Source organism: Hyla sarda, unplaced genomic scaffold (assembly GCF_029499605.1).
Source record: "Hyla sarda isolate aHylSar1 unplaced genomic scaffold, aHylSar1.hap1 scaffold_1147, whole genome shotgun sequence".
Taxonomy (NCBI): domain Eukaryota; kingdom Metazoa; phylum Chordata; class Amphibia; order Anura; family Hylidae; genus Hyla; species Hyla sarda.
This window is the reverse complement of record NW_026607768.1, coordinates 63,270-88,053: the sequence shown is the minus strand read 5'-3', so window position 1 is coordinate 88,053 and position 24,784 is coordinate 63,270. Positions and strand designations below refer to the sequence as shown.

Below are 24,784 nucleotides of genomic sequence, written 5' to 3'. Positions count from 1 at the left end.
CTAAATCATCCTTTCTCCCAATCACTTTCTTAAAAAAATATCTTGAACACTTTTCATCCTTCTCCAATTTGTCCACTTTTGCTCGGTACATTAACTCTTTTCCTCTTTCATTCAACCAATCCTTTATATCTCTTTTCACAGCATCAATCTTACCATCCACTCTCCATCCCTTCTTTTTCAACTTAATGAGAAACCCCAACCTTTTATTCAGCCATTCATACTTCTTTCTTTCCCTAGCTTTCCTTTTATAACCTTCCCTCTTGAAAAAAACCTTAGTTCTTTCTTTAACCCACTCCCACCAACACAATAAATCCAAAAATTCTTTTTTCTTCTCACACCATAACTTATACTTCTTAATATACCTATCATATACCTCCTTTTCATCCAACAGTTTCACATTAAGCTTCCAGTAACCCCTCCCACTTATGCAAATCTCATCCAACACCAAACCACAACTCACACGCTCATGATCAGAATAAATCACTCTCTCTTGCTTATACCACATACATCCTATCATTTTGGACACAAAACACATATCTAATCTTGACTCACTCCTTCCACTCTCAGCATGATATGTTGCTAACACAGGATTCACACCACACACTTCAACCACATCTCTTAACTTGAAATCACTCACCATACTCTTAAGCATATTTCCAGAAACATCCGCATCCCTCCCAATCTCACAGTTGAAATCACCTACTAACAACACTGGTTCCTTCCCAGACAAAAAACCCTTAATTATTTCAAACAAACCCACCCTCTCCTCCTTATTCACAGGTGCATAAACATTAATTAACTTAAACTTAAACCCATGTAACCCAACCTCCACCAACACACACCTTCCTTCCCTTAACACCATTTGACTACAAACTTTAAACTTATTATTCCTAAACAAAACTCCAACTCCATCATTTCTATTTACATTAGAGCAAGACCACACTGCTGGTCCATATCTCCACTCCTCCTTTTTTGGAGGAAAATCCAATCCACATTCCTGTAGACAAATTATGTCATTATTAGTTCCTGCCAATTCCTCCAGAATGGCCGCTCTTCTATTCTTATTTTTAAAGACTCTAACATTTGACAAACTAACCGAAAAAGACATATCAAATCAAATAACAACCCATAGGAAGAAAAAACCTAGAAGAGAGTTAATGAACTTTACGGCTCAGTGTCGAGGGAGAAGTTTCTTCTCCAATGCATTTATCCATTTCACCCTCAGATATTGCGGCAAAACGATTACTCGTCTCCACCACCGTCTGCTCCATCTTTTCACCACTGGCACCTCTCGCCGCCTTCCGTGGGGGACGAAAAAGATCTTCCTCTCTCTCTTTAGCACTTTCCTCTTCTGAATTCGACCATTCAACTTTTTGAGTGCCAGACACCTGAGGACTAGGCACCTCTTCAATTCTCACCTCCTCCTCCATCTCCTCTTCAATCTCCTCCTGCACCTTCTCTTCCACCACCGTTGCTTTCTCAATAATGCTAGCAATCACACTCTTTTCTGCCATGTCTGCCTTTGCCTTTTCCCTTTTTTTAATTGCCAAATCTTTTCTGGCCTCTTTCTCCTTCTCCCTCTTAGCCACCTCCGGACAATTTCTATACACATGTCCAACAAGGCCACAAAGATCACAAGTTCTGGGCTGTGGACAAGCTCCCGCCTCATGCCCTGGCATTTTACAATTTCGGCACTTCTTATTACCTGGACAAGCCTCTTTAACATGTCCAAACAGCAAACAATCACGGCAAAACAATGGCTGGCCATAATAATAGACATAACCCCGGTTTCCAGCGATTGAAAAATTGGCCGGTGGGTGTTTCACTCCACCAATGCTCCCAGGATCCAGCTTTAGTTTTACAAAAAACTTCCATGTGCCATTAAACACACCCAAACTACTAGTTTGCTTCACTCCCCCTTGGACACTTTCACAGTAGATACTTAGAAAGTTCTTAATCATATCCGGGTCTAAGAACGGATTGTACATATGTACAAACAGAGTCTTCACTCCCATCTCAAACAAAGGAAAAAACTTTACATTTTCCAAGACAGGGTTATTGGCATTTCTTTTCAAACATTCATAGAAGTTCTGGCAATCAGCTTCATAGATGAAGGACACATCATATATTCCTTGCTTCCTATTCTCTTGCACACAGAACAAACTATCCATGCCAAAACCGCCCAATTTCTCCACAAGTTCATGTCCAATGTACTCAATCCGATTCTTACCCCGGTCAGAAGTTTCCACCACAAAACGTACAGTCTTCTCAATCGCAGGGAGGTATTCCTTTCCAGCCATTGTTCTTCTCTTCCCGTTCTCAAAAATCCATTTAATATATGGTCCCCAGATAGGGGACGTATCAGATATTAAACTGATAAGAACAGATACTACACTTGATCTTAGCCAAAAGGCCGAGAAGCGATAACCGTGAAAGGGGCGGGCCCAACAAGGTCCCCTTCATGGGCACTATCACTGCTTGCTGTCAGGGAGGCTGCCAGACAATTTTCCATGCACACTCTGGGCTGGGGGGCAGTCAACCACCAGTACACACAGCAGAACCTAAACCCATACCATTATTGCTAAGCAGCAAGACAGGGGCCCATTGCACTCCCACGGGGCCTTTTTAAATGCAATCCATAACCCGGATTTGCCAGGAACCCTTCTTACTCCTCCTACTTGCATGTGACACTGGGCTTAGGATCTGCATAGGAAACACACACACAAGCACACACCTACCTTTGTTGCCTGCAGATGCCTCCTTGGCTGTCCCCAAACGGTATCAAACCAACACCCACGGGAAGCTGTAAGCATAGAGGACATGCCTGCACCCCATTGGACTTACCTGTGTGGGTTAAATCCGGGTTATTTGACAACCTATGGCGGTGATGGTTCTGCTCAGGCAGAGCAGTGCTGATGCTCCTCATAAAGCTGTCGCTGCTGTGAAGGTTCTAGGTGACATCACAAATCCCTTTGGTTACATACACAACAAAGCTGGGTTGTTGTTGTTTACACTCTGCAAGGCCTGTGGAAGTGAGTGACATCATAGCACTGTAGTTCTGAGGGTTCAAGATGGATGCAACAATCTCCTGTTGCTTCTATGAAGGCCGTAATAGACGACATCACCAAACAGCTCCATAGTCACATACACAGCAAAGGAGAGATGTTGTTTACACCTAGTGATGTCAGTGGTATTGAGTGACATCACAGCACAGTGCTAAGGCTCCTGGGCCTGGACACAGCAGCGGCTGCAATATCTCAACGGAGAATACGTTTATATCTATGTGTGTGTGTGCGCATATATATATATATATATATATATATATATATATATATATATATATTTCTCCGCCGAAATCACTTTTAAACCCATTTCCACCTTTTTTTCCCTTCTCTTCCTCTTACTTTTTTTTCACGTTTTTTTACGTTTTTCTCCTTTTCGCCTCTTTTCTGGGCGTATTATTCTTCTTTTTCTTCTTTTTTTTCGTCTAATGCATACCCCATCAGTGCAGCAATGCTTATTCAATACCGCCAGCAGATGGAGACACTGGGGGATAATTTTCTAAGGATTTATACTGATTTTTCCTGTCTGAATTTGTCGCACAGAAAGTTGCAGGCCAAATATGTGTGACATTTCTGCGACTTTAGCTTCTAGAGCATTTTTACAACATTATACATAGGTGCTGAATACATAAAAAGCGACTGTTCAGCGACAGACAAGTCGCATCGGCTGAAAGTAGGCCAGAATGTCAGTCCATGTTGGAGCAGGTTTAGATACAGTCTAAAGCATAGATCTCAAAGTCTGTGCACAGAATTTAGCAAGGGCCTCGCACCTTCTGATGCATCAGGTAGGTGCACAATAGCATAGCCTAACCCTCTGTACTTTGGTCTATATTGATGCGGGACATAGACAGCCAGCTGATGACCAATCCATTAGTGCAATGGATGGCTGGAAGCATTTGTCTTTGCCTTTGCAATACCACAGAAGCAATGCATGGTCAATGTACAGCAATGACACACCTGTGTGAACAGCCAGGAGACCCCCCCCCCCCCCCCCATGTTATGTTACATAGTTACATAGTTAGTACGGTCGAAAAAAGACATATGTCCATCACGTTCAACCAGGGAATTAAGGGGTAGGGGTGTGGCGCGATATTGGGGAAGGGATGAGATTTTATATTTCTTCATAAGCATTAATCTTATTTTGTCAATTAGGAACATTCAGCACCCACCCGCTATCAAGGCAGCTGCCTATCATGTCATGCCCTACCTGCACAGGTGTGCTGCTACTCAAATGATCCAATTAAGGAGGCCATTTAGTCAGCAGCAGCAGAAGTCCTGTGCCTGGACGCTCCAACAGGGGCCAGACACAAGCAGAAGCAGAAGCAGCAGAAGCAGCAGCAGCACCACCTTTTGTTTTTTGGCTGCAGCAGCAGCAAGGCCCACAGGGCTGGCTAGCTGGCTAGCCAGCAAGCAGGTAGCAATGAAAGTAGGAATCTTTCTTTTTAACCCTGTAAGGGGGTGGTGCACTGTACCCGAAGATACTGCCATATCGGGTCAATGCATAGGGCGACGGAAGCAAGCTTCGAAATCGGCCCCCGTTCTCAAAAATCCATTTAATATATGGTCCCCAGATAGGGGACGTATCAGATATTAAACTGATAAGAACAGATACTACACTTGATCTTAGCCAAAAGGCCGAGAAGCGATAACCGTGAAAGGGGCGGGCCCAACAAGGTCCCCTTCATGGGCACTATCACTGCTTGCTGTCAGGGAGGCTGCCAGACAATTTTCCATGCACACTCTGGGCTGGGGGGCAGTCAACCACCAGTACACACAGCAGAACCTAAACCCATACCATTATTGCTAAGCAGCAAGACAGGGGCCCATTGCACTCCCACGGGGCCTTTTTAAATGCAATCCATAACCCGGATTTGCCAGGAACCCTTCTTACTCCTCCTACTTGCATGTGACACTGGGCTTAGGATCTGCATAGGAAACACACACACAAGCACACACCTACCTTTGTTGCCTGCAGATGCCTCCTTGGCTGTCCCCAAACGGTATCAAACCAACACCCACGGGAAGCTGTAAGCATAGAGGACATGCCTGCACCCCATTGGACTTACCTGTGTGGGTTAAATCCGGGTTATTTGACAACCTATGGCGGTGATGGTTCTGCTCAGGCAGAGCAGTGCTGATGCTCCTCATAAAGCTGTCGCTGCTGTGAAGGTTCTAGGTGACATCACAAATCCCTTTGGTTACATACACAACAAAGCTGGGTTGTTGTTGTTTACACTCTGCAAGGCCTGTGGAAGTGAGTGACATCATAGCACTGTAGTTCTGAGGGTTCAAGATGGATGCAACAATCTCCTGTTGCTTCTATGAAGGCCGTAATAGACGACATCACCAAACAGCTCCATAGTCACATACACAGCAAAGGAGAGATGTTGTTTACACCTAGTGATGTCAGTGGTATTGAGTGACATCACAGCACAGTGCTAAGGCTCCTGGGCCTGGACACAGCAGCGGCTGCAATATCTCAACGGAGAATACGTTTATATCTATGTGTGTGTGTGCGCATATATATATATATATATATATATATATATATATATATATATATATTTCTCCGCCGAAATCACTTTTAAACCCATTTCCACCTTTTTTTCCCTTCTCTTCCTCTTACTTTTTTTTCACGTTTTTTTACGTTTTTCTCCTTTTCGCCTCTTTTCTGGGCGTATTATTCTTCTTTTTCTTCTTTTTTTTCGTCTAATGCATACCCCATCAGTGCAGCAATGCTTATTCAATACCGCCAGCAGATGGAGACACTGGGGGATAATTTTCTAAGGATTTATACTGATTTTTCCTGTCTGAATTTGTCGCACAGAAAGTTGCAGGCCAAATATGTGTGACATTTCTGCGACTTTAGCTTCTAGAGCATTTTTACAACATTATACATAGGTGCTGAATACATAAAAAGCGACTGTTCAGCGACAGACAAGTCGCATCGGCTGAAAGTAGGCCAGAATGTCAGTCCATGTTGGAGCAGGTTTAGATACAGTCTAAAGCATAGATCTCAAAGTCTGTGCACAGAATTTAGCAAGGGCCTCGCACCTTCTGATGCATCAGGTAGGTGCACAATAGCATAGCCTAACCCTCTGTACTTTGGTCTATATTGATGCGGGACATAGACAGCCAGCTGATGACCAATCCATTAGTGCAATGGATGGCTGGAAGCATTTGTCTTTGCCTTTGCAATACCACAGAAGCAATGCATGGTCAATGTACAGCAATGACACACCTGTGTGAACAGCCAGGAGACCCCCCCCCCCCCCCCATGTTATGTTACATAGTTACATAGTTAGTACGGTCAAAAAAAGACATATGTCCATCACGTTCAACCAGGGAATTAAGGGGTAGGGGTGTGGCGCGATATTGGGGAAGGGATGAGATTTTATATTTCTTCATAAGCATTAATCTTATTTTGTCAATTAGGAACATTCAGCACCCACCCGCTATCAAGGCAGCTGCCTATCATGTCATGCCCTACCTGCACAGGTGTGCTGGCTACTCAAATGATCCAATTAAGGAGGCCATTTAGTCAGCAGCAGCAGAAGTCCTGTGCCTGGACGCTCCAACAGGGGCCAGACACAAGCAGAAGCAGAAGCAGCAGAAGCAGCAGCAGCACCACCTTTTGTTTTTTGGCTGCAGCAGCAGCAAGGCCCACAGGGCTGGCTAGCTGGCTAGCCAGCAAGCAGGTAGCAATGAAAGTAGGAATCTTTCTTTTTAACCCTGTAAGGGGGTGGTGCACTGTACCCGAAGATACTGCCATATCGGGTCAATGCATAGGGCGACGGAAGCAAGCTTCGAAATCGGCCCCCGTTCTCAAAAATCCATTTAATATATGGTCCCCAGATAGGGGACGTATCAGATATTAAACTGATAAGAACAGATACTACACTTGATCTTAGCCAAAAGGCCGAGAAGCGATAACCGTGAAAGGGGCGGGCCCAACAAGGTCCCCTTCATGGGCACTATCACTGCTTGCTGTCAGGGAGGCTGCCAGACAATTTTCCATGCACACTCTGGGCTGGGGGGCAGTCAACCACCAGTACACACAGCAGAACCTAAACCCATACCATTATTGCTAAGCAGCAAGACAGGGGCCCATTGCACTCCCACGGGGCCTTTTTAAATGCAATCCATAACCCGGATTTGCCAGGAACCCTTCTTACTCCTCCTACTTGCATGTGACACTGGGCTTAGGATCTGCATAGGAAACACACACACAAGCACACACCTACCTTTGTTGCCTGCAGATGCCTCCTTGGCTGTCCCCAAACGGTATCAAACCAACACCCACGGGAAGCTGTAAGCATAGAGGACATGCCTGCACCCCATTGGACTTACCTGTGTGGGTTAAATCCGGGTTATTTGACAACCTATGGCGGTGATGGTTCTGCTCAGGCAGAGCAGTGCTGATGCTCCTCATAAAGCTGTCGCTGCTGTGAAGGTTCTAGGTGACATCACAAATCCCTTTGGTTACATACACAACAAAGCTGGGTTGTTGTTGTTTACACTCTGCAAGGCCTGTGGAAGTGAGTGACATCATAGCACTGTAGTTCTGAGGGTTCAAGATGGATGCAACAATCTCCTGTTGCTTCTATGAAGGCCGTAATAGACGACATCACCAAACAGCTCCATAGTCACATACACAGCAAAGGAGAGATGTTGTTTACACCTAGTGATGTCAGTGGTATTGAGTGACATCACAGCACAGTGCTAAGGCTCCTGGGCCTGGACACAGCAGCGGCTGCAATATCTCAACGGAGAATACGTTTATATCTATGTGTGTGTGTGCGCATATATATATATATATATATATATATATATATATATATATATATATTTCTCCGCCGAAATCACTTTTAAACCCATTTCCACCTTTTTTTCCCTTCTCTTCCTCTTACTTTTTTTTCACGTTTTTTTACGTTTTTCTCCTTTTCGCCTCTTTTCTGGGCGTATTATTCTTCTTTTTCTTCTTTTTTTTCGTCTAATGCATACCCCATCAGTGCAGCAATGCTTATTCAATACCGCCAGCAGATGGAGACACTGGGGGATAATTTTCTAAGGATTTATACTGATTTTTCCTGTCTGAATTTGTCGCACAGAAAGTTGCAGGCCAAATATGTGTGACATTTCTGCGACTTTAGCTTCTAGAGCATTTTTACAACATTATACATAGGTGCTGAATACATAAAAAGCGACTGTTCAGCGACAGACAAGTCGCATCGGCTGAAAGTAGGCCAGAATGTCAGTCCATGTTGGAGCAGGTTTAGATACAGTCTAAAGCATAGATCTCAAAGTCTGTGCACAGAATTTAGCAAGGGCCTCGCACCTTCTGATGCATCAGGTAGGTGCACAATAGCATAGCCTAACCCTCTGTACTTTGGTCTATATTGATGCGGGACATAGACAGCCAGCTGATGACCAATCCATTAGTGCAATGGATGGCTGGAAGCATTTGTCTTTGCCTTTGCAATACCACAGAAGCAATGCATGGTCAATGTACAGCAATGACACACCTGTGTGAACAGCCAGGAGACACCCCCCCCCCCCCCCCCCATGTTATGTTACATAGTTACATAGTTAGTACGGTCGAAAAAAGACATATGTCCATCACGTTCAACCAGGGAATTAAGGGGTAGGGGTGTGGCGCGATATTGGGGAAGGGATGAGATTTTATATTTCTTCATAAGCATTAATCTTATTTTGTCAATTAGGAACATTCAGCACCCACCCGCTATCAAGGCAGCTGCCTATCATGTCATGCCCTACCTGCACAGGTGTGCTGGCTACTCAAATGATCCAATTAAGGAGGCCATTTAGTCAGCAGCAGCAGAAGTCCTGTGCCTGGACGCTCCAACAGGGGCCAGACACAAGCAGAAGCAGAAGCAGCAGAAGCAGCAGCAGCACCACCTTTTGTTTTTTGGCTGCAGCAGCAGCAAGGCCCACAGGGCTGGCTAGCTGGCTAGCCAGCAAGCAGGTAGCAATGAAAGTAGGAATCTTTCTTTTTAACCCTGTAAGGGGGTGGTGCACTGTACCCGAAGATACTGCCATATCGGGTCAATGCATAGGGCGACGGAAGCAAGCTTCGAAATCGGCCCCCGTTCTCAAAAATCCATTTAATATATGGTCCCCAGATAGGGGACGTATCAGATATTAAACTGATAAGAACAGATACTACACTTGATCTTAGCCAAAAGGCCGAGAAGCGATAACCGTGAAAGGGGCGGGCCCAACAAGGTCCCCTTCATGGGCACTATCACTGCTTGCTGTCAGGGAGGCTGCCAGACAATTTTCCATGCACACTCTGGGCTGGGGGGCAGTCAACCACCAGTACACACAGCAGAACCTAAACCCATACCATTATTGCTAAGCAGCAAGACAGGGGCCCATTGCACTCCCACGGGGCCTTTTTAAATGCAATCCATAACCCGGATTTGCCAGGAACCCTTCTTACTCCTCCTACTTGCATGTGACACTGGGCTTAGGATCTGCATAGGAAACACACACACAAGCACACACCTACCTTTGTTGCCTGCAGATGCCTCCTTGGCTGTCCCCAAACGGTATCAAACCAACACCCACGGGAAGCTGTAAGCATAGAGGACATGCCTGCACCCCATTGGACTTACCTGTGTGGGTTAAATCCGGGTTATTTGACAACCTATGGCGGTGATGGTTCTGCTCAGGCAGAGCAGTGCTGATGCTCCTCATAAAGCTGTCGCTGCTGTGAAGGTTCTAGGTGACATCACAAATCCCTTTGGTTACATACACAACAAAGCTGGGTTGTTGTTGTTTACACTCTGCAAGGCCTGTGGAAGTGAGTGACATCATAGCACTGTAGTTCTGAGGGTTCAAGATGGATGCAACAATCTCCTGTTGCTTCTATGAAGGCCGTAATAGACGACATCACCAAACAGCTCCATAGTCACATACACAGCAAAGGAGAGATGTTGTTTACACCTAGTGATGTCAGTGGTATTGAGTGACATCACAGCACAGTGCTAAGGCTCCTGGGCCTGGACACAGCAGCGGCTGCAATATCTCAACGGAGAATACGTTTATATCTATGTGTGTGTGTGCGCATATATATATATATATATATATATATATATATATATATATATATATTTCTCCGCCGAAATCACTTTTAAACCCATTTCCACCTTTTTTTCCCTTCTCTTCCTCTTACTTTTTTTTCACGTTTTTTTACGTTTTTCTCCTTTTCGCCTCTTTTCTGGGCGTATTATTCTTCTTTTTCTTCTTTTTTTTCGTCTAATGCATACCCCATCAGTGCAGCAATGCTTATTCAATACCGCCAGCAGATGGAGACACTGGGGGATAATTTTCTAAGGATTTATACTGATTTTTCCTGTCTGAATTTGTCGCACAGAAAGTTGCAGGCCAAATATGTGTGACATTTCTGCGACTTTAGCTTCTAGAGCATTTTTACAACATTATACATAGGTGCTGAATACATAAAAAGCGACTGTTCAGCGACAGACAAGTCGCATCGGCTGAAAGTAGGCCAGAATGTCAGTCCATGTTGGAGCAGGTTTAGATACAGTCTAAAGCATAGATCTCAAAGTCTGTGCACAGAATTTAGCAAGGGCCTCGCACCTTCTGATGCATCAGGTAGGTGCACAATAGCATAGCCTAACCCTCTGTACTTTGGTCTATATTGATGCGGGACATAGACAGCCAGCTGATGACCAATCCATTAGTGCAATGGATGGCTGGAAGCATTTGTCTTTGCCTTTGCAATACCACAGAGGCAATGCATGGTCAATGTACAGCAATGACACACCTGTGTGAACAGCCAGGAGACCCCCCCCCCCCCCCCCCCCCCATGTTATGTTACATAGTTACATAGTTAGTACGGTCGAAAAAAGACATATGTCCATCACGTTCAACCAGGGAATTAAGGGGTAGGGGTGTGGCGCGATATTGGGGAAGGGATGAGATTTTATATTTCTTCATAAGCATTAATCTTATTTTGTCAATTAGGAACATTCAGCACCCACCCGCTATCAAGGCAGCTGCCTATCATGTCATGCCCTACCTGCACAGGTGTGCTGGCTACTCAAATGATCCAATTAAGGAGGCCATTTAGTCAGCAGCAGCAGAAGTCCTGTGCCTGGACGCTCCAACAGGGGCCAGACACAAGCAGAAGCAGAAGCAGCAGAAGCAGCAGCAGCACCACCTTTTGTTTTTTGGCTGCAGCAGCAGCAAGGCCCACAGGGCTGGCTAGCTGGCTAGCCAGCAAGCAGGTAGCAATGAAAGTAGGAATCTTTCTTTTTAACCCTGTAAGGGGGTGGTGCACTGTACCCGAAGATACTGCCATATCGGGTCAATGCATAGGGCGACGGAAGCAAGCTTCGAAATCGGCCCCCGTTCTCAAAAATCCATTTAATATATGGTCCCCAGATAGGGGACGTATCAGATATTAAACTGATAAGAACAGATACTACACTTGATCTTAGCCAAAAGGCCGAGAAGCGATAACCGTGAAAGGGGCGGGCCCAACAAGGTCCCCTTCATGGGCACTATCACTGCTTGCTGTCAGGGAGGCTGCCAGACAATTTTCCATGCACACTCTGGGCTGGGGGGCAGTCAACCACCAGTACACACAGCAGAACCTAAACCCATACCATTATTGCTAAGCAGCAAGACAGGGGCCCATTGCACTCCCACGGGGCCTTTTTAAATGCAATCCATAACCCGGATTTGCCAGGAACCCTTCTTACTCCTCCTACTTGCATGTGACACTGGGCTTAGGATCTGCATAGGAAACACACACACAAGCACACACCTACCTTTGTTGCCTGCAGATGCCTCCTTGGCTGTCCCCAAACGGTATCAAACCAACACCCACGGGAAGCTGTAAGCATAGAGGACATGCCTGCACCCCATTGGACTTACCTGTGTGGGTTAAATCCGGGTTATTTGACAACCTATGGCGGTGATGGTTCTGCTCAGGCAGAGCAGTGCTGATGCTCCTCATAAAGCTGTCGCTGCTGTGAAGGTTCTAGGTGACATCACAAATCCCTTTGGTTACATACACAACAAAGCTGGGTTGTTGTTGTTTACACTCTGCAAGGCCTGTGGAAGTGAGTGACATCATAGCACTGTAGTTCTGAGGGTTCAAGATGGATGCAACAATCTCCTGTTGCTTCTATGAAGGCCGTAATAGACGACATCACCAAACAGCTCCATAGTCACATACACAGCAAAGGAGAGATGTTGTTTACACCTAGTGATGTCAGTGGTATTGAGTGACATCACAGCACAGTGCTAAGGCTCCTGGGCCTGGACACAGCAGCGGCTGCAATATCTCAACGGAGAATACGTTTATATCTATGTGTGTGTGTGCGCATATATATATATATATATATATATATATATATATATATATTTCTCCGCCGAAATCACTTTTAAACCCATTTCCACCTTTTTTTCCCTTCTCTTCCTCTTACTTTTTTTTCACGTTTTTTTACGTTTTTCTCCTTTTCGCCTCTTTTCTGGGCGTATTATTCTTCTTTTTCTTCTTTTTTTTCGTCTAATGCATACCCCATCAGTGCAGCAATGCTTATTCAATACCGCCAGCAGATGGAGACACTGGGGGATAATTTTCTAAGGATTTATACTGATTTTTCCTGTCTGAATTTGTCGCACAGAAAGTTGCAGGCCAAATATGTGTGACATTTCTGCGACTTTAGCTTCTAGAGCATTTTTACAACATTATACATAGGTGCTGAATACATAAAAAGCGACTGTTCAGCGACAGACAAGTCGCATCGGCTGAAAGTAGGCCAGAATGTCAGTCCATGTTGGAGCAGGTTTAGATACAGTCTAAAGCATAGATCTCAAAGTCTGTGCACAGAATTTAGCAAGGGCCTCGCACCTTCTGATGCATCAGGTAGGTGCACAATAGCATAGCCTAACCCTCTGTACTTTGGTCTATATTGATGCGGGACATAGACAGCCAGCTGATGACCAATCCATTAGTGCAATGGATGGCTGGAAGCATTTGTCTTTGCCTTTGCAATACCACAGAAGCAATGCATGGTCAATGTACAGCAATGACACACCTGTGTGAACAGCCAGGAGACCCCCCCCCCCCCCCCCATGTTATGTTACATAGTTACATAGTTAGTACGGTCGAAAAAAGACATATGTCCATCACGTTCAACCAGGGAATTAAGGGGTAGGGGTGTGGCGCGATATTGGGGAAGGGATGAGATTTTATATTTCTTCATAAGCATTAATCTTATTTTGTCAATTAGGAACATTCAGCACCCACCCGCTATCAAGGCAGCTGCCTATCATGTCATGCCCTACCTGCACAGGTGTGCTGGCTACTCAAATGATCCAATTAAGGAGGCCATTTAGTCAGCAGCAGCAGAAGTCCTGTGCCTGGACGCTCCAACAGGGGCCAGACACAAGCAGAAGCAGAAGCAGCAGAAGCAGCAGAAGCAGCAGCAGCACCACCTTTTGTTTTTTGGCTGCAGCAGCAGCAAGGCCCACAGGGCTGGCTAGCTGGCTAGCCAGCAAGCAGGTAGCAATGAAAGTAGGAATCTTTCTTTTTAACCCTGTAAGGGGGTGGTGCACTGTACCCGAAGATACTGCCATATCGGGTCAATGCATAGGGCGACGGAAGCAAGCTTCGAAATCGGCCCCCGTTCTCAAAAATCCATTTAATATATGGTCCCCAGATAGGGGACGTATCAGATATTAAACTGATAAGAACAGATACTACACTTGATCTTAGCCAAAAGGCCGAGAAGCGATAACCGTGAAAGGGGCGGGCCCAACAAGGTCCCCTTCATGGGCACTATCACTGCTTGCTGTCAGGGAGGCTGCCAGACAATTTTCCATGCACACTCTGGGCTGGGGGGCAGTCAACCACCAGTACACACAGCAGAACCTAAACCCATACCATTATTGCTAAGCAGCAAGACAGGGGCCCATTGCACTCCCACGGGGCCTTTTTAAATGCAATCCATAACCCGGATTTGCCAGGAACCCTTCTTACTCCTCCTACTTGCATGTGACACTGGGCTTAGGATCTGCATAGGAAACACACACACAAGCACACACCTACCTTTGTTGCCTGCAGATGCCTCCTTGGCTGTCCCCAAACGGTATCAAACCAACACCCACGGGAAGCTGTAAGCATAGAGGACATGCCTGCACCCCATTGGACTTACCTGTGTGGGTTAAATCCGGGTTATTTGACAACCTATGGCGGTGATGGTTCTGCTCAGGCAGAGCAGTGCTGATGCTCCTCATAAAGCTGTCGCTGCTGTGAAGGTTCTAGGTGACATCACAAATCCCTTTGGTTACATACACAACAAAGCTGGGTTGTTGTTGTTTACACTCTGCAAGGCCTGTGGAAGTGAGTGACATCATAGCACTGTAGTTCTGAGGGTTCAAGATGGATGCAACAATCTCCTGTTGCTTCTATGAAGGCCGTAATAGACGACATCACCAAACAGCTCCATAGTCACATACACAGCAAAGGAGAGATGTTGTTTACACCTAGTGATGTCAGTGGTATTGAGTGACATCACAGCACAGTGCTAAGGCTCCTGGGCCTGGACACAGCAGCGGCTGCAATATCTCAACGGAGAATACGTTTATATCTATGTGTGTGTGTGCGCATATATATATATATATATATATATATATATATATATATATATATATATTTCTCCGCCGAAATCACTTTTAAACCCATTTCCACCTTTTTTTCCCTTCTCTTCCTCTTACTTTTTTTTCACGTTTTTTTACGTTTTTCTCCTTTTCACCTCTTTTCTGGGCGTGTTATTCTTCTTTTTCTTCTTTTTTTTCGTCTAATGCATACCCCATCAGTGCAGCAATGCTTATTCAATACCGCCAGCAGATGGAGACACTGGGGGATAATTTTCTAAGGATTTATACTGATTTTTCCTGTCTGAATTTGTCGCACAGAAAGTTGCAGGCCAAATATGTGTGACATTTCTGCGACTTTAGCTTCTAGAGCATTTTTACAACATTATACATAGGTGCTGAATACATAAAAAGCGACTGTTCAGCGACAGACAAGTCGCATCGGCTGAAAGTAGGCCAGAATGTCAGTCCATGTTGGAGCAGGTTTAGATACAGTCTAAAGCATAGATCTCAAAGTCTGTGCACAGAATTTAGCAAGGGCCTCGCACCTTCTGATGCATCAGGTAGGTGCACAATAGCATAGCCTAACCCTCTGTACTTTGGTCTATATTGATGCGGGACATAGACAGCCAGCTGATGACCAATCCATTAGTGCAATGGATGGCTGGAAGCATTTGTCTTTGCCTTTGCAATACCACAGAAGCAATGCATGGTCAATGTACAGCAATGACACACCTGTGTGAACAGCCAGGAGACCCCCCCCCCCCCCCCCCATGTTATGTTACATAGTTACATAGTTAGTACGGTCGAAAAAAGACATATGTCCATCACGTTCAACCAGGGAATTAAGGGGTAGGGGTGTGGCGCGATATTGGGGAAGGGATGAGATTTTATATTTCTTCATAAGCATTAATCTTATTTTGTCAATTAGGAACATTCAGCACCCACCCGCTATCAAGGCAGCTGCCTATCATGTCATGCCCTACCTGCACAGGTGTGCTGGCTACTCAAATGATCCAATTAAGGAGGCCATTTAGTCAGCAGCAGCAGAAGTCCTGTGCCTGGACGCTCCAACAGGGGCCAGACACAAGCAGAAGCAGAAGCAGCAGAAGCAGCAGCAGCACCACCTTTTGTTTTTTGGCTGCAGCAGCAGCAAGGCCCACAGGGCTGGCTAGCTGGCTAGCCAGCAAGCAGGTAGCAATGAAAGTAGGAATCTTTCTTTTTAACCCTGTAAGGGGGTGGTGCACTGTACCCGAAGATACTGCCATATCGGGTCAATGCATAGGGCGACGGAAGCAAGCTTCGAAATCGGCCCCCGTTCTCAAAAATCCATTTAATATATGGTCCCCAGATAGGGGACGTATCAGATATTAAACTGATAAGAACAGATACTACACTTGATCTTAGCCAAAAGGCCGAGAAGCGATAACCGTGAAAGGGGCGGGCCCAACAAGGTCCCCTTCATGGGCACTATCACTGCTTGCTGTCAGGGAGGCTGCCAGACAATTTTCCATGCACACTCTGGGCTGGGGGGCAGTCAACCACCAGTACACACAGCAGAACCTAAACCCATACCATTATTGCTAAGCAGCAAGACAGGGGCCCATTGCACTCCCACGGGGCCTTTTTAAATGCAATCCATAACCCGGATTTGCCAGGAACCCTTCTTACTCCTCCTACTTGCATGTGACACTGGGCTTAGGATCTGCATAGGAAACACACACACAAGCACACACCTACCTTTGTTGCCTGCAGATGCCTCCTTGGCTGTCCCCAAACGGTATCAAACCAACACCCACGGGAAGCTGTAAGCATAGAGGACATGCCTGCACCCCATTGGACTTACCTGTGTGGGTTAAATCCGGGTTATTTGACAACCTATGGCGGTGATGGTTCTGCTCAGGCAGAGCAGTGCTGATGCTCCTCATAAAGCTGTCGCTGCTGTGAAGGTTCTAGGTGACATCACAAATCCCTTTGGTTACATACACAACAAAGCTGGGTTGTTGTTGTTTACACTCTGCAAGGCCTGTGGAAGTGAGTGACATCATAGCACTGTAGTTCTGAGGGTTCAAGATGGATGCAACAATCTCCTGTTGCTTCTATGAAGGCCGTAATAGACGACATCACCAAACAGCTCCATAGTCACATACACAGCAAAGGAGAGATGTTGTTTACACCTAGTGATGTCAGTGGTATTGAGTGACATCACAGCACAGTGCTAAGGCTCCTGGGCCTGGACACAGCAGCGGCTGCAATATCTCAACGGAGAATACGTTTATATCTATGTGTGTGTGTGCGCATATATATATATATATATATATATATATATATATATATATATATATATTTCTCCGCCGAAATCACTTTTAAACCCATTTCCACCTTTTTTTCCCTTCTCTTCCTCTTACTTTTTTTTCACGTTTTTTTACGTTTTTCTCCTTTTCGCCTCTTTTCTGGGCGTATTATTCTTCTTTTTCTTCTTTTTTTTCGTCTAATGCATACCCCATCAGTGCAGCAATGCTTATTCAATACCGCCAGCAGATGGAGACACTGGGGGATAATTTTCTAAGGATTTATACTGATTTTTCCTGTCTGAATTTGTCGCACAGAAAGTTGCAGGCCAAATATGTGTGACATTTCTGCGACTTTAGCTTCTAGAGCATTTTTACAACATTATACATAGGTGCTGAATACATAAAAAGCGACTGTTCAGCGACAGACAAGTCGCATCGGCTGAAAGTAGGCCAGAATGTCAGTCCATGTTGGAGCAGGTTTAGATACAGTCTAAAGCATAGATCTCAAAGTCTGTGCACAGAATTTAGCAAGGGCCTCGCACCTTCTGATGCATCAGGTAGGTGCACAATAGCATAGCCTAACCCTCTGTACTTTGGTCTATATTGATGCGGGACATAGACAGCCAGCTGATGACCAATCCATTAGTGCAATGGATGGCTGGAAGCATTTGTCTTTGCCTTTGCAATACCACAGAAGCAATGCATGGTCAATGTACAGCAATGACACACCTGTGTGAACAGCCAGGAGACCCCCCCCCCCCCCCCCCCCCCCCATGTTATGTTACATAGTTACATAGTTAGTACGGTCGAAAAAAGACATATGTCCATCACGTTCAACCAGGGAATTAAGGGGTAGGGGTGTGGCGCGATATTGGGGAAGGGATGAGATTTTATATTTCTTCATAAGCATTAATCTTATTTTGTCAATTAGGAACATTCAGCACCCACCCGCTATCAAGGCAGCTGCCTATCATGTCATGCCCTACCTGCACAGGTGTGCTGGCTACTCAAATGATCCAATTAAGGAGGCCATTTAGTCAGCAGCAGCAGAAGTCCTGTGCCTGGACGCTCCAACAGGGGCCAGACACAAGCAGAAGCAGAAGCAGCAGAAGCAGCAGCAGCACCACCTTTTGTTTTTTGGCTGCAGCAGCAGCAAGGCCCACAGGGCTGGCTAGCTGGCTAGCCAGCAAGCAGGTAGCAATGAAAGTAGGAATCTTTCTTTTTAACCCTGTAAGGGGGTGGTGCACTGTACCCGAAGATACTGCCATATCGGGTCAATGCATAGGGCGACGGAAGCAAGCTTCGAAATCGGCCCCCGTTCTCAAAAATCCATTTAATATATGGTCCCCAGATAGGGGACGTATCAGATATTAAACTGATAAGAACAGATACTACACTTGATCTTAGCCAAAAGGCCGAGAAGCGATAACCGTGAAAGGGGCGGGCCCAACAAGGTCCCCTTCATGGGCACTATCACTGCTTGCTGTCAGGGAGGCTGCCAGACAATTTTCCATGCACACTCTGGGCTGGGGGGCAGTCAACCACCAGTACACACAGCAGAACCTAAACCCATACCATTATTGCTAAGCAGCAAGACAGGGGCCCATTGCACTCCCACGGGGCCTTTTTAAATGCAATCCATAACCCGGATTTGCCAGGAACCCTTCTTACTCCTCCTACTTGCATGTGACACTGGGCTTAGGATCTGCATAGGAAACACACACACAAGCACACACCTACCTTTGTTGCCTGCAGATGCCTCCTTGGCTGTCCCCAAACGGTATCAAACCAACACCCACGGGAAGCTGTAAGCATAGAGGACATGCCTGCACCCCATTGGACTTACCTGTGTGGGTTAAATCCGGGTTATTTGACAACCTATGGCGGTGATGGTTCTGCTCAGGCAGAGCAGTGCTGATGCTCCTCATAAAGCTGTCGCTGCTGTGAAGGTTCTAGGTGACATCACAAATCCCTTTGGTTACATACACAACAAAGCTGGGTTGTTGTTGTTTACACTCTGCAAGGCCTGTGGAAGTGAGTGACATCATAGCACTGTAGTTCTGAGGGTTCAAGATGGATGCAACAATCTCCTGTTGCTTCTATGAAGGCCGTAATAGACGACATCACCAAACAGCTCCATAGTCACATACACAGCAAAGGAGAGATGTTGTTTACACCTAGTGATGTCAGTGGTATTGAGTGACATCACAGCACAGTGCTAAGGCTCCTGGGCCTGGACACAGCAGCGGCTGCAATATCTCAACGGAGAATACGTTTATATCTATGTGTGTGTGTGCGCATATATATATATATATATATATATATATATATATATATATATATATATATATATTTCTCCGCCGAAATCACTTTTAAACCCATTTCCACCTTTTTTTCCCTTCTCTTCCTCTTACTTTTTTTTCACGTTTTTTTACGTTTTTCTCCTTTTCGCCTCTTTTCTGGGCGTATTATTCTTCTTTTTCTTCTTTTTTTTCGTCTAATGCATACCCCATCAGTGCAGCAATGCTTATTCAATACCGCCAGCAGATGGAGACACTGGGGGATAATTTTCTAAGGATTTATACTGATTTTTCCTGTCTGAATTTGTCGCACAGAAAGTTGCAGGCCAAATATGTGTGACATTTCTGCGACTTTAGCTTCTAGAGCATTTTTACAACATTATACATAGGTGCTGAATACATAAAAAGCGACTGTTCAGCGACAGACAAGTCGCATCGGCTGAAAGTAGGCCAGAATGTCAGTCCATGTTGGAGCAGGTTTAGATACAGTCTAAAGCATAGATCTCAAAGTCTGTGCACAGAATTTAGCAAGGGCCTCGCACCTTCTGATGCATCAGGTAGGTGCACAATAGCATAGCCTAACCCTCTGTACTTTGGTCTATATTGATGCGGGACATAGACAGCCAGCTGATGACCAATCCATTAGTGCAATGGATGGCTGGAAGCATTTGTCTTTGCCTTTGCAATACCACAGAAGCAATGCATGGTCAATGTACAGCAATGACACACCTGTGTGAACAGCCAGGAGACCCCCCCCCCCCCCCCCCCCATGTTATGTTACATAGTTACATAGTTAGTACGGTCGAAAAAAGACATATGTCCATCACGTTCAACCAGGGAATTAAGGGGTAGGGGTGTGGCGCGATATTGGGGAAGGGATGAGATTTTATATTTCTTCATAAGCATTAATCTTATTTTGTCAATTAGGAACATTCAGCACCCACCCGCTATCAAGGCAGCTGCCTATCATGTCATGCCCTACCTGCACAGGTGTGCTGGCTACTCAAATGATCCAATTAAGGAGGCCATTTAGTCAGCAGCAGCAGAAGTCCTGTGCCTGGACGCTCCAACAGGGGCCAGACACAAGCAGAAGCAGCAGCAGCAGCAGAAGCAGCACCACCTTTTGTTTTTTGGCTGCAGCAGCAGCAAGGCCCACAGGGCTGGCTAGCTGGCTAGCCAGCAAGCAGGTAGCAATGAAAGTAGGAATCTTTCTTTTTAACCCTGTAAGGGGGTGGTGCTCTGTACCCGAAGATACTGCCATATCGGGTCAATGCATAGGGCGACGGAAGCAAGCTTCGAAATCGGCCCCCGTTCTCAAAAATCCATTTAATATATGGTCCCCAGATAGGGGACGTATCAGATATTAAACTGATAAGAACAGATACTACACTTGATCTTAGCCAAAAGGCCGAGAAGCGATAACCGTGAAAGGGGCGGGCCCAACAAGGTCCCCTTCATGGGCACTATCACTGCTTGCTGTCAGGGAGGCTGCCAGACAATTTTCCATGCACACTCTGGGCTGGGGGGCAGTCAACCACCAGTACACACAGCAGAACCTAAACCCATACCATTATTGCTAAGCAGCAAGACAGGGGCCCATTGCACTCCCACGGGGCCTTTTTAAATGCAATCCATAACCCGGATTTGCCAGGAACCCTTCTTACTCCTCCTACTTGCATGTGACACTGGGCTTAGGATCTGCATAGGAAACACACACACAAGCACACACCTACCTTTGTTGCCTGCAGATGCCTCCTTGGCTGTCCCCAAACGGTATCAAACCAACACCCACGGGAAGCTGTAAGCATAGAGGACATGCCTGCACCCCATTGGACTTACCTGTGTGGGTTAAATCCGGGTTATTTGACAACCTATGGCGGTGATGGTTCTGCTCAGGCAGAGCAGTGCTGATGCTCCTCATAAAGCTGTCGCTGCTGTGAAGGTTCTAGGTGACATCACAAATCCCTTTGGTTACATACACAACAAAGCTGGGTTGTTGTTGTTTACACTCTGCAAGGCCTGTGGAAGTGAGTGACATCATAGCACTGTAGTTCTGAGGGTTCAAGATGGATGCAACAATCTCCTGTTGCTTCTATGAAGGCCGTAATAGACGACATCACCAAACAGCTCCATAGTCACATACACAGCAAAGGAGAGATGTTGTTTACACCTAGTGATGTCAGTGGTATTGAGTGACATCACAGCACAGTGCTAAGGCTCCTGGGCCTGGACACAGCAGCGGCTGCAATATCTCAACGGAGAATACGTTTATATCTATGTGTGTGTGTGCGCATATATATATATATATATATATATATATATATATATATATATTTCTCCGCCGAAATCACTTTTAAACCCATTTCCACCTTTTTTTCCCTTCTCTTCCTCTTACTTTTTTTTCACGTTTTTTTACGTTTTTCTCCTTTTCGCCTCTTTTCTGGGCGTATTATTCTTCTTTTTCTTCTTTTTTTTCGTCTAATGCATACCCCATCAGTGCAGCAATGCTTATTCAATACCGCCAGCAGATGGAGACACTGGGGGATAATTTTCTAAGGATTTATACTGATTTTTCCTGTCTGAATTTGTCGCACAGAAAGTTGCAGGCCAAATATGTGTGACATTTCTGCGACTTTAGCTTCTAGAGCATTTTTACAACATTATACATAGGTGCTGAATACATAAAAAGCGACTGTTCAGCGACAGACAAGTCGCATCGGCTGAAAGTAGGCCAGAATGTCAGTCCATGTTGGAGCAGGTTTAGATACAGTCTAAAGCATAGATCTCAAAGTCTGTGCACAGAATTTAGCAAGGGCCTCGCACCTTCTGATGCATCAGGTAGGTGCACAATAGCATAGCCTAACCCTCTGTACTTTGGTCTATATTGATGCGGGACATAGACAGCCAGCTGATGACCAATCCATTAGTGCAATGGATGGCTGGAAGCATTTGTCTTTGCCTTTGCAATACCACAGAAGCAATGCATGGTCAATGTACAGCAATGACACACCTGTGTGAACAGCCAGGAGACCCCCCCCCCCCCCCCCCCATGTTATGTTACATAGTTACATAGTTAGTACGGTCGAAAAAAGACATATGTCCATCACGTTCAACCAGGGAATTAAGGGGTAGGGGTGTGGCGCGATATTGGGGAAGGGATGAGATTTTATATTTCTTCATAAGCATTAATCTTATTTTGTCAATTAGGAACATTCAGCACCCACCCGCTATCAAGGCAGCTGCCTATCATGTCATGCCCTACCTGCACAGGTGTTCTGGCTACTCAAATGATCCAATTAAGGAGGCCATTTAGTCAGCAGCAGCAGAAGTCCTGTGCCTGGACGCTCCAACAGGGGCCAGACACAAGCAGAAGCAGAAGCAGCAGAAGCAGCAGCAGCACCACCTTTTGTTTTTTGGCTGCAGCAGCAGCAAGGCCCACAGGGCTGGCTAGCTGGCTAGCCAGCAAGCAGGTAGCAATGAAAGTAGGAATCTTTCTTTTTAACCCTGTAAGGGGGTGGTGCACTGTACCCGAAGATACTGCCATATCGGGTCAATGCATAGGGCGACGGAAGCAAGCTTCGAAATCGGCCCCCGTTCTCAAAAATCCATTTAATATATGGTCCCCAGATAGGGGACGTATCAGATATTAAACTGATAAGAACAGATACTACACTTGATCTTAGCCAAAAGGCCGAGAAGCGATAACCGTGAAAGGGGCGGGCCCAACAAGGTCCCCTTCATGGGCACTATCACTGCTTGCTGTCAGGGAGGCTGCCAGACAATTTTCCATGCACACTCTGGGCTGGGGGGCAGTCAACCACCAGTACACACAGCAGAACCTAAACCCATACCATTATTGCTAAGCAGCAAGACAGGGGCCCATTGCACTCCCACGGGGCCTTTTTAAATGCAATCCATAACCCGGATTTGCCAGGAACCCTTCTTACTCCTCCTACTTGCATGTGACACTGGGCTTAGGATCTGCATAGGAAACACACACACAAGCACACACCTACCTTTGTTGCCTGCAGATGCCTCCTTGGCTGTCCCCAAACGGTATCAAACCAACACCCACGGGAAGCTGTAAGCATAGAGGACATGCCTGCACCCCATTGGACTTACCTGTGTGGGTTAAATCCGGGTTATTTGACAACCTATGGCGGTGATGGTTCTGCTCAGGCAGAGCAGTGCTGATGCTCCTCATAAAGCTGTCGCTGCTGTGAAGGTTCTAGGTGACATCACAAATCCCTTTGGTTACATACACAACAAAGCTGGGTTGTTGTTGTTTACACTCTGCAAGGCCTGTGGAAGTGAGTGACATCATAGCACTGTAGTTCTGAGGGTTCAAGATGGATGCAACAATCTCCTGTTGCTTCTATGAAGGCCGTAATAGACGACATCACCAAACAGCTCCATAGTCACATACACAGCAAAGGAGAGATGTTGTTTACACCTAGTGATGTCAGTGGTATTGAGTGACATCACAGCACAGTGCTAAGGCTCCTGGGCCTGGACACAGCAGCGGCTGCAATATCTCAACGGAGAATACGTTTATATCTATGTGTGTGTGTGCGCATATATATATATATATATATATATATATATATATATATATATATATTTCTCCGCCGAAATCACTTTTAAACCCATTTCCACCTTTTTTTCCCTTCTCTTCCTCTTACTTTTTTTCACGTTTTTTTACGTTTTTCTCCTTTTCGCCTCTTTTCTGGGCGTATTATTCTTCTTTTTCTTCTTTTTTTTCGTCTAATGCATACCCCATCAGTGCAGCAATGCTTATTCAATACCGCCAGCAGATGGAGACACTGGGGGATAATTTTCTAAGGATTTATACTGATTTTTCCTGTCTGAATTTGTCGCACAGAAAGTTGCAGGCCAAATATGTGTGACATTTCTGCGACTTTAGCTTCTAGAGCATTTTTACAACATTATACATAGGTGCTGAATACATAAAAAGCGACTGTTCAGCGACAGACAAGTCGCATCGGCTGAAAGTAGGCCAGAATGTCAGTCCATGTTGGAGCAGGTTTAGATACAGTCTAAAGCATAGATCTCAAAGTCTGTGCACAGAATTTAGCAAGGGCCTCGCACCTTCTGATGCATCAGGTAGGTGCACAATAGCATAGCCTAACCCTCTGTACTTTGGTCTATATTGATGCGGGACATAGACAGCCAGCTGATGACCAATCCATTAGTGCAATGGATGGCTGGAAGCATTTGTCTTTGCCTTTGCAATACCACAGAAGCAATGCATGGTCAATGTACAGCAATGACACACCTGTGTGAACAGCCAGGAGACCCCCCCCCCATGTTATGTTACATAGTTACATAGTTAGTACGGTCGAAAAAAGACATATGTCCATCACGTTCAACCAGGGAATTAAGGGGTAGGGGTGTGGCGCGATATTGGGGAAGGGATGAGATTTTCTATTTCTTCATAAGCATTAATCTT

General features: G+C 45.6%; 9 non-coding genes and 1 pseudogene across 9 annotated transcripts; all 10 read right to left on the bottom strand.

Moving 5' to 3' along the window:
• Positions 1-2,277: 2,277 nt before the first annotated feature.
• LOC130302044 (U2 spliceosomal RNA) lies at positions 2,278-2,425 on the bottom strand (annotated as a pseudogene).
• A 2,093-nt stretch (positions 2,426-4,518) lies between these two features.
• Positions 4,519-4,709, bottom strand: LOC130302039 (U2 spliceosomal RNA). The gene has a single exon (XR_008852364.1). It is a non-coding gene; the product is annotated as a U2 spliceosomal RNA (small nuclear RNA).
• A 2,093-nt stretch (positions 4,710-6,802) lies between these two features.
• LOC130302038 (U2 spliceosomal RNA) lies at positions 6,803-6,993 on the bottom strand. Its single transcript, XR_008852363.1, has one exon. It is a non-coding gene; the product is annotated as a U2 spliceosomal RNA (small nuclear RNA).
• Positions 6,994-9,090: 2,097 nt separating this feature from the next.
• LOC130302037 (U2 spliceosomal RNA) lies at positions 9,091-9,281 on the bottom strand. Its single transcript, XR_008852362.1, has one exon. It is a non-coding gene; the product is annotated as a U2 spliceosomal RNA (small nuclear RNA).
• A 2,099-nt stretch (positions 9,282-11,380) lies between these two features.
• LOC130302036 (U2 spliceosomal RNA) lies at positions 11,381-11,571 on the bottom strand. The gene has a single exon (XR_008852361.1). It is a non-coding gene; the product is annotated as a U2 spliceosomal RNA (small nuclear RNA).
• Positions 11,572-13,668: 2,097 nt separating this feature from the next.
• LOC130302035 (U2 spliceosomal RNA) lies at positions 13,669-13,859 on the bottom strand. Its single transcript, XR_008852360.1, has one exon. It is a non-coding gene; the product is annotated as a U2 spliceosomal RNA (small nuclear RNA).
• Positions 13,860-15,956: 2,097 nt separating this feature from the next.
• LOC130302033 (U2 spliceosomal RNA) lies at positions 15,957-16,147 on the bottom strand. The gene has a single exon (XR_008852359.1). It is a non-coding gene; the product is annotated as a U2 spliceosomal RNA (small nuclear RNA).
• A 2,103-nt stretch (positions 16,148-18,250) lies between these two features.
• LOC130302032 (U2 spliceosomal RNA) lies at positions 18,251-18,441 on the bottom strand. The gene has a single exon (XR_008852358.1). It is a non-coding gene; the product is annotated as a U2 spliceosomal RNA (small nuclear RNA).
• Positions 18,442-20,543: 2,102 nt separating this feature from the next.
• Positions 20,544-20,734, bottom strand: LOC130302042 (U2 spliceosomal RNA). The gene has a single exon (XR_008852367.1). It is a non-coding gene; the product is annotated as a U2 spliceosomal RNA (small nuclear RNA).
• Positions 20,735-22,826: 2,092 nt separating this feature from the next.
• LOC130302030 (U2 spliceosomal RNA) lies at positions 22,827-23,017 on the bottom strand. Its single transcript, XR_008852356.1, has one exon. It is a non-coding gene; the product is annotated as a U2 spliceosomal RNA (small nuclear RNA).
• Positions 23,018-24,784: the final 1,767 nt, after the last annotated feature.